Source organism: Bos grunniens, chromosome 3 (genome assembly GCF_055505025.1).
Source record: "Bos grunniens cultivar Pamir isolate PY7600 chromosome 3, Bosgru_T2T1.0, whole genome shotgun sequence".
Taxonomy (NCBI): Eukaryota; Metazoa; Chordata; class Mammalia; order Artiodactyla; family Bovidae; genus Bos; species Bos grunniens.
Window position 1 is genome coordinate 105,956,650 of NC_141167.1, and position 12,008 is coordinate 105,968,657.

The following is a 12,008-nucleotide window of genomic DNA, read 5'->3' on the forward strand; positions in this document are numbered from 1 at the left end:
GGAGAAGGAGAGGCGACAGCTCATGGGTGCAGCATTTCTTTTCTAGTTGATAGAGAAAAAAAAAAAGACACTCTGAAATTGGTGCTAATGGTTGCACAACTGTGTGAACACACTAAAAACCACTGACCTATTCATTTGAAATGGGCGAGTAGTATGGTGTGTAAATACTGTTAGAATACAGCTGTTAATAATAAACACACACACAGACACCTCCCTCTCTCAGAAGCATAGCTCAGGGCACACGCAGTGCAGCGTGCAACCGTCAGCCTCGTCTGCTGTGACCCATGTTCTTCATGTCTCTGGCCCCATGGCTTCCTGTCAAAGACACCTAAGCCAAGGGTCAGGACAAGGGGTGGCCGTGGCGCAGCCAGTGCTGGAGATGGGCCTGCTTTAGAGGGCAAGGAAGACAGTCCTGAGGAAGTCTTCAGCAGATGAAAAGAAAAAGCAATCCACTTGCCAGATCCTTCCTTTTAGATCATGTGACAACACATCCTTCCCAGGAAGGGGGTGTTGATGTTCTTGCTTCTCTTCCCGTTCCAATCATAAAGTATTCAGGAATAAGCAGAGTATTCTCAACTCTTGCATGTGATTTTTGTGAAATATTTTCAGTAATAAATCATTCGTATTACTCCTCGATTTGTAAATGTGGAGGTCTAGATGGAAATGCATACAGCTTGGTACTGATTCTTTACATTGGCCACCAGAAGAATGCTGACTACTAGAGCTGGAAATAGTTTTATGCTTATAAAAGCATGTAATAAGATTCAATTGATGGCCTAGTGGTTAGGATTCCAAGCTTTCACTGTGTGGCCTGGGTTCAATTCCAGGTCAGGGCACTAAGATCCCACAAGTCAAGGTGTAGCCAAAGAAAAAAAAAGATTTTACTGAATTTTTATAAAATAAAAATTTAAGTCATCAGCTTTATTCAAAATATTTGCTCTACATTTTTTTATTTTTCTATTTAAATTAGTAGTGTGCACTTTAATGATTTTTGGAAGAAAAGGGATTTCTTTGAAAATATATGGTAATTAATTTTCACTTTATAGTTTTTACATTGCTTCAATTTACATTGAATTAACGAAACAATTCAAGGTCTGTACTTTTTGGAAGGTGTTCTTTGTACTTTTATTCTTTAGTTCATTGCTATCAACAAGCACACAAACTACGGGAAATCTTAACCAAATCAATATCATTAGTGATTTTATTAAAATAAAGACAAGAAAAATCAATTCTATGGAAATTATATAATAGTTTCTGAATGATATTTGTCTTTATTACTTATCCAGTCATCTCTGGCCCATTAACAGAACACCCGGACATGCACAAAATTAAATTCAATCAGTTTTGATTATGTTGCCAACTTTGAGTTACATATTTCCTAGTTTTGTTGTTATAAAGTTATATTTGCCAAAGTAGAAGGTTAGAAGGTATTTTATTATTTATAAAGAAAACAGTTTGTTTTCCTTATAACTTTTAAACATTTGGCCATGTGATATTATGTAGGCCTCTCCCCTCAGCCAAACACAAACCTGATGGGCAGGTCCACTGGCTGTGCCTTCAGACTCTTTCTGAGGGTGATGGAAGACAAGCATACAGAGGATAAACAACCCCAGCTACCAGAGAAGGGGCCACTCCCAGGGCCTACAGTCCCTCCATAACGCACTCCCGGCCCACCTGCAGAGGGAAAAAAGATAACTCTCCCGTAGCTGGGCAGATATCTGCCTTCCTTAGCCAGGAGCATCCGCTTCCTGGGACAATGGGCCCTTGGGAGAAACCCCAGCCTACCAAGAGAGGGTGCTCCTGCTCTATGACCCCAGAGACAGCAGAACACACTATTTATCCATTCATTACCTCACCTGAAGGATGCAGAGTCCCCGCCCTCATGCTGCCTTCAGCCTTGTGAGGGAGTGACACCGCAGTTACACACATAGAGGCCCTGCAGCCCATCCAATCCAGGTGGGATGCACCAGGGCCAGACTGCTCTGGCTTCAGTCTCCCCTCCCGGTGAGCTGTGGGGACCATGGATCCTGCCAGCTGGTCTTCACTCGGCTCTGGATGCCCACGGACTACTGGCCCAACAAGAACACCCAACGCTGAAGAACAAACAGCAGTGTGCTGCTCAGGGTCCCCCATATTCACAAAGATTCAAGAAACACTTCCCGCAACTCCCCACCACCCACCCCAACCACCACCCACCCCAACCACCACCCCTGAAAGTAAGAAAGTCTCAGAGGCAGAGCTCTGACTCAACTATATGCAAGAGTTGCTATTACCAAACAGAATGACTGGACAGCTGGGAATGCACTCAAAGACCCCATGACTTCACTTCTCCCTGAGAACAATGGGTAAATGCTTACTTTACACGCATATAATGAAGGGACTGCTTTGAGCAATTTTTCTGAAACAAAGGAACTGCCTGCTCCAAAAAGAATTGAAGTCATCGCTTCTAAAGACCAAAACTTCTTGTGACCTTTCCAGAGAGTTTTTCATCAAGGTTTCAAAAGTCTGAGAGATCGGTCTCAGCCAGAGCACCCTGCTACAGTTTGAGCAACGGAACACGGAAGGGAAGGAGCAGACTTGGATATGACAAGGCTGGTTTGAGTATAACTAGTGGCATGTGTAGCGAAGCAATAAAATTTGGGAGTCATCCACATGAAGATGAGCTCACCAAGGGGAGGGGGGAAGAGAGAGAACAGAAGGCGAGGGCCTGAAGAACACCTGTATTTCTAGGACAAGAGGAGAGGAGGAGTCAGAAATAGAAAAGGCAGGAGCAGAGAGGCAGGAGAACCAAGAAAAGTGAATTCAAGAGAGAGGGAGTGGGTGGTCATCTCCACGGATGCAGGCAGGCCAGGAGTGAGCACTGAAGACATGTGTCCACGGTGGGTGACCTATAGAAGCCGTTTCAGAAGAGACGGGAGCGGAGATCCGATTGCAGGGTGTGAAGGAGTAAAAGGAAGAGAAAACTGAGATGGTAATTGAGGGGTCAGTAGACGGAAGGGAAGCTGTTTTAGGACAAGCGAAGGTGGAGAAACTGGGAAATCCAACAGAAGGGAGTTAACTGAGGCAGCCAAGTCCTCGATGGCGGGATGGATCACTAGTGGGAATACAACCCTGCCGAGAACCGGGCAGGCCCCCCACCCCCAAGGCAGGAGGGACAGGAGGAGGATGGAGTTGAGGGGGGAGACGACACAGGTTGGGGCTCAGCCACTGCGGCTGCTGTCACCTCCCCAGCCTGGAAACAAAGGTCAGCATGGCCGAACCACCACTGTGTGTCTGGCATCTGAGCTAAAGGACCCGTATGCCCAAGAGTCCAGTCACTTCCATGGTCATAATAAATACCTCCTGACCAACCATGATTCACTCTCTCATTCACTTATTTGACAATATTGGGCTTCCCTGGCAGCTCAGACTGTAAAGAATCTGCCCTGAAATGCAGGGGACCCAGGTTCGATCCCTGGATCGGAAAGATCCCCTGGAGAAGGGAATGGCTACCCACACCAGTATTCTTGCCTGGTGATCTCCATGGACAGAGGAGCCTGGCGGGCTACAGTCTATAGGGTCACACAGAGTCAGACACAAGCAACCAACACTCACTTTCTTCACCACCCCCTACTCTGTGATGGGTACCTCACTGAATGCTGGGAGTTACAAAAGTCAGAGGGACCCGGATTTGCCCTCACAGAGCTCAGAGAGCAGCAGGGAGCAAGATGAAGCAGACCTTCACAGAGTGTGGTAAGGCTAGACAGAAGGGGATATGGAATTCCAGAGCAAGGACATCTCACCTTAGGGAGGAAGCATGAGGGGAGAAAGCAACACATAAGCTAAGAACCAAGGCCGGAGGAGGAAGGAGCCAAGAGAACAGCAAGGGCGGTGGTGTTCCAGGCAGAGGGTATAGATCACTCAAAGACACAGAAATGAGCAAGACCTGGTGATTCCAAGAACCGGGATCGGAAAGGTCAGGGTGGCTGGAGAGCAGAGCATAGAACAGTCATTCAAGGGATGGGGTTGAAGCCATAGGAACAGGGCTTGCCTGAGATATTTAGCAAAAAAAAAAAAAACCAGAATAAAATAATTACCTAATTACAAGTACAGCCTCCACAGGTCACTATATCCTTGGACCAAAACAACTGTGTACATTGTGTACTGAATAAAATCCATAACCCTTGCCAGCGGGTGGTGGGGAGGGAGGGAATTGCTGCAGTGATTAAATCAGTGACTATCAGAAACGTGAAAGAAAGGGAGGGAGAGAGGGACGGAGAGAGGAAGGGAAGAAGGAAGGAGAGAGCCTGTACCAGCTTGGCTTAATGGAAGCTGAAAATAACCGACATTTTTTTTTAGCTGATCAGCTTTAGTCCCATCGATGTCATGGGAGCAAGGCCTCTGAAGAAGGATTGACAGAGGGAAATCTGGTCTGAACAAGCCCTGAACTGCACCTGACTTCTGCTTGTATGTCCAGTACCATCTTGAGAGTGGTCCTCCCAGATGTGTGGGTTATCAATTGAAAAACGTCCACAGTTTCCGAGCCAGAGTGGGAAGGGGTCGGCATCCTGGGGTGTGCTGAGAAGCTGCTCAGGGCCCCAGAGACACCAAAGAGCACAGCTGAGTCTTCTCCAGGGCTGATTCAAGTTGAGCACTCCCTCCAGGTTCAAGGTGGGCTCAGACCACGCACTAGTGAGCCCACCCTGAGGGCCCAGTCCCAGTGCACGGGGGAGGAGCTTCTGGGAAGGTCTAAGGGCCCTGGAGAACCTGCCAGGGGCCCTTGCAAGTCAGTGTCTGCACTCGCCGAGGAAACAAAGGGAGGGAGGGAGGGAAGGGAGAGAGGAACAAAGGGCCAGAGGTAGGTGTGGTGAGCCCCAGGCAAGCCAGCCTGATAGTTTTCTCTTTCTCTCTTTTCTTTTTTTTGGTCTGTGCCACATCCTTGTGGCCACATGCAGGCTCTTAGTTCCAGCATGCAGGATCTAGTTCCCCAACCAGGGGCTGAACCTGGGCCCCTGCATTGGGAGTGTGGAGTCTCAACCACTGGACCACCTGGGCAAGTCCTGTGTTTTCCTTTATTTCTTAGTAGGAATTCCCTTTCCAAAAAAGGAAAGTTTGGCTTACACATACCAAAGGGGAAGGTAGAGGGGAGAAAAAAAAAAAACTACCTAAAAAATGGAATAGAAGCTCAATTCCAGGCCCAACTCACTGGCTGCGGGCTGTGTGGTTTGCGGGGAGTGGGGAAAGGAAACAGTCTCAGGAACTGAGCTCCCAAGGGCTAAGCCAAGCACAGTGCTACCTGCACAACCTCTGCAGTGAGTAGCAAAGCTGGGAATCAAAGCTCAGAAAGTGACCCAACCAGCCCAAGGTTCCACAGCTGGATAATGACAGGTGGGGTTCAAACCCGATGACAGACCATGCTGAGCAAAGTCACTCACCTTTCTGTGTCCCTATTTTTTCAATTTTAAAATGGGAACAGTAATAAAGCGACTGCGAGAATGGAATGAAATAATACGCAGAAACACACACGGTAAACTGTAAAGCCTGATGCCCCTGTTACTGTCCTCCCCGTGCCCCTCCCCGCCCTGGGGCACAATCTGAGCCATTCCCCTCCCTGCTGCTTCCCCCTCCCCACCTCTCAGAGGGCAGGTGTTGAGAAAGACTCTGCCAAACCGAGCCAGGGTCTGGACTCCCTGCCCTTCCTGGCTTGCTTGGCCAATACTCAACAGGATTTATCATAGTTCCTGGAACATTGCAGATCTGCTAGAACAAGGATGTCCAACCCTGGCCAGCTGTCCTGGAGCCTCCAAACCGTCTTGTAGGACCAGCCAGCCACGGCAGCTGGAGACCTGATGTGCCAACAGTACTTGCTGGCTCAGGACTGGGTGTGCCTGGAAATTCACCAGAGTTGTCACGACATGGGGACATTGCTGGGAATGTCTCCACCTGGGAGACACTGTCTACGCCCAGGTGGAAAGCAGCCATGGTGCTGGGCAGGGCCCTCTGCCTTCAGAACCCCAGCCCCAGCCTCTGAGGAAGGCAGGTCCGGGCCTACACCCATCTCTCCCCTCCTTGTCCCTCGCACGCCACGAGTGTTCCCTCCTGGGAAGCGGCCTCTGTGGCCTCCTCGTCCTGGTACAGCTTGATTCATCTAAACAGAACATGCCAGGTGGTGTAGACAGGTGGCCCAGCCTCCTCGGGGAAGTCTGGAAAAACCCAGGAAGCAGGCCGAGCTCCCAAGAGCTCAAGCTGGGCTTTCTCTGCCAGCCTCTGATAAAGGGCACAAGGCTCACACACCCTCAGGGACACAAAGGGTAGGGGATGAGCCCTGGGTGGGGAGTCAGGAGCCCCGGGGCCTGGGCCTGGCATTGCCAGGATTGCTGTATGACCTTGAGCAAAGCACTTCCTCTTGCTGGTCCTGTCTCCTCATCTGTAAGCCAAGGGTCTGAAACTAGATCACTGAGACCCATTATAACACTTGCTTTCTATGACATCACATATCATGGTCACCCTCATAAAGCCTCATACAGTCCCCAACACAGACGCTTCACAGACCCTGAAACTGGACGTCATTTGAGTCAGAAATTGTTACTCACTCAGTCATGTCTGTCTCTTTGCAACCCCATGGACTGCAGCCCGCTGGGCTCCTCTGTCCACAGAATTCTCCAGGCAAGAATACTGGAGTGGGTTGCCATGCCCTCCTCCAGGGGATCTTCCCAACTCAGGGATCGAACGCAGGTCTCCTGCATTGCAGGTAGATTCTTTACCATCTGAGCCACCAGGGAAGCCAAGCAGGAATAGGCAGCAGGTCCGCCTCTCACCTCCTGGGGGATCCCTCACCGCCCTCAGCTGAGGCTCCCGAGGAACACAGCTTCCGGCGGGACTCTCCCTGAACCCACCTAAAAGAAACAGGCTAACACTCTAAACTGTAAAGGGAAGCTCATCACTTCATTCGCCTGTCAGACAATGAGGCACCGTCCAGATCCTGAATGAGGTCATGAAAGTGACGGCTGTTCATCCAAAATATAATAAATTTGCCTCCATGTCACCTGTTCATCAGATCACAAGGGAACATAACAAAGACCAGCTTTCATCACAGTCTGGTTACTGACAGGTATATTCTGGGCCAAGAACAGATCCCTGGGTCCTTCCAGCAGCTCACCGCAACACCAGCAAACAGAACACTGGGCAAAGCACACATCTCTCTGGCCCCTCGTGGTGCTGGCAGCAAGCTCCAGACAGAAAGCCCAAACCCAGGAATAGACAGGAAAGCTTTGCCACCTTGGAGAAGTCTCTTAGTCTCTGAGGATAAGAGTAATAATTGGATTGATGCAAGAGATAAAGTATACAATACAGAGACACGTGCTGTATAAACAGCAAAAAAGTCACCCAAACAAACTGGGTAATGGTGAAAAAACAAAAGCGGTGTAGAATTTTCATGATGTACCGTGTACTGGAGTGAGCTTGCAAGAGCTCATTTTTAAATATTCGGGAATTTTGGTAGCCAGTTAATATTGTGTTTAGTAGCTTGAAATCATTGGAGAAGGAAATGGCAACCCACTCCAGTATTCTTGCCTGGAGAATCCCAGGGACAGTGGAGCCTGGTGGGCTACCATCTGTGGGGTAGCACAGAGCTGGACACGACTGACGCGACTTAGCAGCAGCAGCTTGAAATCAGCTATAGCAGGAGTATTTACATCTCAGAAATGTAAAAGCCCATCAAAGAGGGCTTCTTTTCCCCCCAGAGAGCCAAGTTTTCAATATTTACCAGCACACCACTGTTTATAAATAAAAGCAGTGCAACAGGAGTCAGCGTGCTGTTGCTTCAAACACACTCACCATAACTCTATCCATCCAAATGACCGCTGGCTAATTCAAGACAGTAAGCTTGGGAGGTTATATTCTTTCCTAACACTTATGAAACATTTTCAGGACTAAGGCAGTCTAGTGGTTAAGACTCTGCGCTTCCAATGTAGGAGGGCACAAGTTCAAGTCCCTGGTCAAGGAAGATCCTGCATGTCATATGGTATGGCAAAAAAAAAAAAACTTTTCCATTTCCACAAACATGTACTGAGATCTACTACATGTCAGGCACCAAAAATTCAAAAACAAAAGAAAACAAAATCAAACAAAAACTTCCTGAATTGCTCACAAGGTGTAGAGGAGTGAGACAGCATATGCCACAGGACACTCCGGGAGTGGAGCCTGAATGCTAGTTGCAAGCCACAGGGAAGGGCACTGTAGGCAGAGGGAATGGCATATGCAAAGGCACAGAGGGATGGGTGATAAGACAATTGTTTTAAGTTTGTCTCTAGGATTGGCTTTGAGGAAGTTTTAAAGTTGATCTACTATTGGCAGGGCAAAGGCCAATAGAGTTTTGCCAAGAGAATGCACTGGTCATAGCAAACACCCTCTTCCAACATCACAAGAGAAGACTCTATACATAGACATCACCAGATGGTCAACACCGAAATCAGATTGATTATATTCTTCGCAACCAAAGATGGAGAAGCTCTATACAGTCAGCAAAAACAAGACCAGGAGCTGACTGTGGCTCAGATCATGAACTCCTTATTGGCAAATTCAGACTGAAATTGAAGAAAGTAGGGAAAACCACTAGACCATTCAGGTATGACCTAAATCAAATCCCTTACGATTATACAGTGGAAGTAAGAAATAGATTCAAGGGATTAGATCTGATAGACAGAATGCCTGAAGAACTATGGATGGAGGTTTGTGACACTGTACAGGAGACAGGGATCAAGACCATCCCCATGGAAAAGAAATGCAAAAAAGCAAAATGGTTGTCTGAAGAGGCCTTACAAATAGCTGTGAAAAGAAGAGAAGCGAAAAGCAAAGGAGAAAAGGAAAGATATACCCATTTGAATGCAGAGTTCCAAAGAATAGCAAGAAGAGATAAGAAAGCCTTCTTCAGTGATCAATGCAAAGAAATAGATGAAAGACTAGAGATCTTTTCTGGAGAAGGCAATGGCACCCCACTCCAGTATTCTTGCCTGGAAAATCCCATGGATGGAGGAGCCTGGTAGGCTGCAGCCCATGGGGTCGCTAAGAGTCAGACATGACTGAGCGACTTCACTTGCACTTTTCATTTTCATGCATTGGAGAAGGAAATGGCAACCCATTCCAGTGTTCTTGCCTGGAGAATCCCAGGGACCGGGGAGCCTGGTGAGCTGCCGTCTATGGGGTCGCACAGAGTCAGACACGACTGAAGCAACTTGACAGCAGCAGCAGCAGAGATCTCTTCAGGAAAATTAGAGATACCATGGGAACATTTCATGCAAAGATGGGCACAGTAAAGGACACAAATGGTATGGACCTGACAGAAGCAGTAGATATTAAGAAGAGGTGGCAAGAATACACAGAACTGAACAAAAAAGATCTTCATGACCCAGATAATGACGATGGTGTGATCACTCACCTAGAGCCAGACATCCTGGAATGTGAAGTCAAGTGGGCCTTAGGAAGCATTACTACGAACAAAGCTAGTGGAAGTGATGGAATTCCAGTTGAGCTATTTCAAATCCTAAAAGATGATGCTGTGAAAGTGCTGCACTCAATATGCCAGCAAATTTGGAAAACTCAGCAGTGGCCACAGGACCAGAAAAGGTCAGTTTTCATTCCAATCCCAAAGAAAGGCAATGCCAAAGAATGCTCAAACTACCGCACAATTACACTCATCTCACACGCTAGTAAAGTAATGCTCAAAATTCTCCAAGCTAGGCTTCAGCAGTACATGAACTGTAAACTTCCAGATGTTCAGACTAGATTTAGAAAAGGCAGAGGAACCAGAGATCAAATTGCCAACATCCATTGGATCATTGAAAAAGCAAGAGAGTTCCAGAAAAACATCTATTTCTGCTTTATTGACTAGGCCAAAGCCTTTAATTGTGTGGATCACAACAAACTGTGGAAAATTCTTAAAGAGATGGGAATACCAGACCACCTGACCTGCCTCTTCAGAAATCTGTATGCAGATCAGGAAGCAACAGCTGGAACTGGACATGGAACAACAGACTGGTTCCAAATAGGGAAAGGAGTACATCAAGGCTGTATACTGTCACCCTGCTTATTTAACTTATATGCAGAGTACATCATGAGAAACTCTGGGCTGGAGGAAGCACAAGCTGGAATCAAGATTGCCGGGAGAAATATCAATAACCTCAGATATGCAGATGATACCACCCTTATGACAGAAAGCTAAGAAGAACTAAAGAGCCTCTTGATGAAAGTGAAAGAGAAGAGTGAAAAAGTTGGCTTAAAACTCAACATTCAAAAAACTAAGATCATGGCATCTAGTACCATCTGCTGCTGCTGCTGCTGCTAAGTCGCTTCAGTCGTGTCCGACTCTGTGCGACCCCATAGACGGCAGCCCACCAGGCTCCCCCGTCCCTGGGATTCTCCAGGCAAGAATACTGGAGTGGGTTGCCATTTCCTTCTCCAGTGCATGAAAGTGAAAAGTGAAATTGAAGTCGCTCAGTCGTGTCCGACTCTTAGCGACCCCATGGACTGCGGCCCACCAGGGTCCTCCGTCCATGGGATTTTCCAGGCAAGAGTACTGGAGTGGGGTGCCATTGCCTTCTCTGCTAGTACCATCACTTCATGGCAAATAGATGGGGAAACAGTGGAAACAGTGACAGACTTTATTTTGGGGGGCTTCAAAATCACTGCAGATGCTGACTGCAGCCATGAAATTAAAAGACGTTTACTGCTTGGAAGAAAAGTTATGATCAACCCAGACAGCACAGTAAAAAGCAGAGATATTTTATTTATTTATTTACTTATTAAAAAGCAGAGCCAACAAAGGTCTGTCTAGTCAAAGCTATGGTTTTTCTAGTAGTCATGTATGGTGCAAGAGTTGAACTATACAGAAAGCTGAGAGCTGAAGAATTGATGCTTTTGAACTGTAGTGTTGGAGAAGACTCTTGAGAGTCCCTTGGACTGCAAGGAGATCCAACCAGTTCATCCTAAAGGAAATTAGTCCTGAATATTCACTGGAAGGACTGATGCTGAAGTGGAAACTCCAATACTTTGGCCACCTGATGTGAAGAACTGACTCATTTGAAAAGATCCTGATGCCGGGAAAGATTGAAGGCGGGAAGAGAAGGGGATAACAGAGGATGAGATGGTTGGATGGCATCACCGACTCAATGGACATGAGTTTGAGTATACTCCGGGAGTTGGTGATGGACAGGGAGGCCTGGCGTGCTGTAGTCCATGGGGTCACAAAGAGTCAGATATGACTGACTGAACTGAACTATAGGCATTATTTATTCTAGCCAAAAAGTATATCTCTTACCTCACTTCTCTCAGCAGAATTTAGCACCAAATTTCCTTTGGCTGTTTCCAAAACCAAAATCCACTTTCAGGGGACAAGAATTTGCCACTGTGGAGTCCAGCCACTCAGAGTAAAGACACTGATAGAGACAACTTCTCTGTTGAGGGGGATCCTTCAGGCTGGCTCTTGGATATATGAGACAGTTTAAATTTCCATCTCATTTCTCCATAATGCTTTACAGGGAACAATGAGCACCAACTTTTTTCTCTTGAAACATGTCCACGTTCTGCCTTGGAGAATGCCAGAATTTGAATTTCAAAAGTGAAGGCCAAGGAAAAAAAAAAAAAAAAAGCATCCAGACAGCAAAAGGAGGTTACCTTCAAAGGAACAAAACTCAAGGTGACCTCAGACTCCTCAACATTGAACACTAACAGTGGAACCAGGTCATGAATCCTGAGCCAACCAAGGCACTGTCCACGTGTAGAGGCAACAGAATGTCACTCTCACATTCACAGGGGCTCAGAAAATCATACCACCCACGTGCCCTTTTTGAAAAAAGTATTTGAAGGCATCTGAAGAGGAAGTAAAATACACAAGTCAAAAATGAGGAAGTTGAGGTAACATGGAAAAACTCAAAAGTGTGCAGTAAACCAGTTAAGTCTAAAAAATAAATTGTTGGGGAATTCCCCTGGCAGTCCAGTGGTTAGGACTCCACTTGCACTGCCAGAGCCCAGGT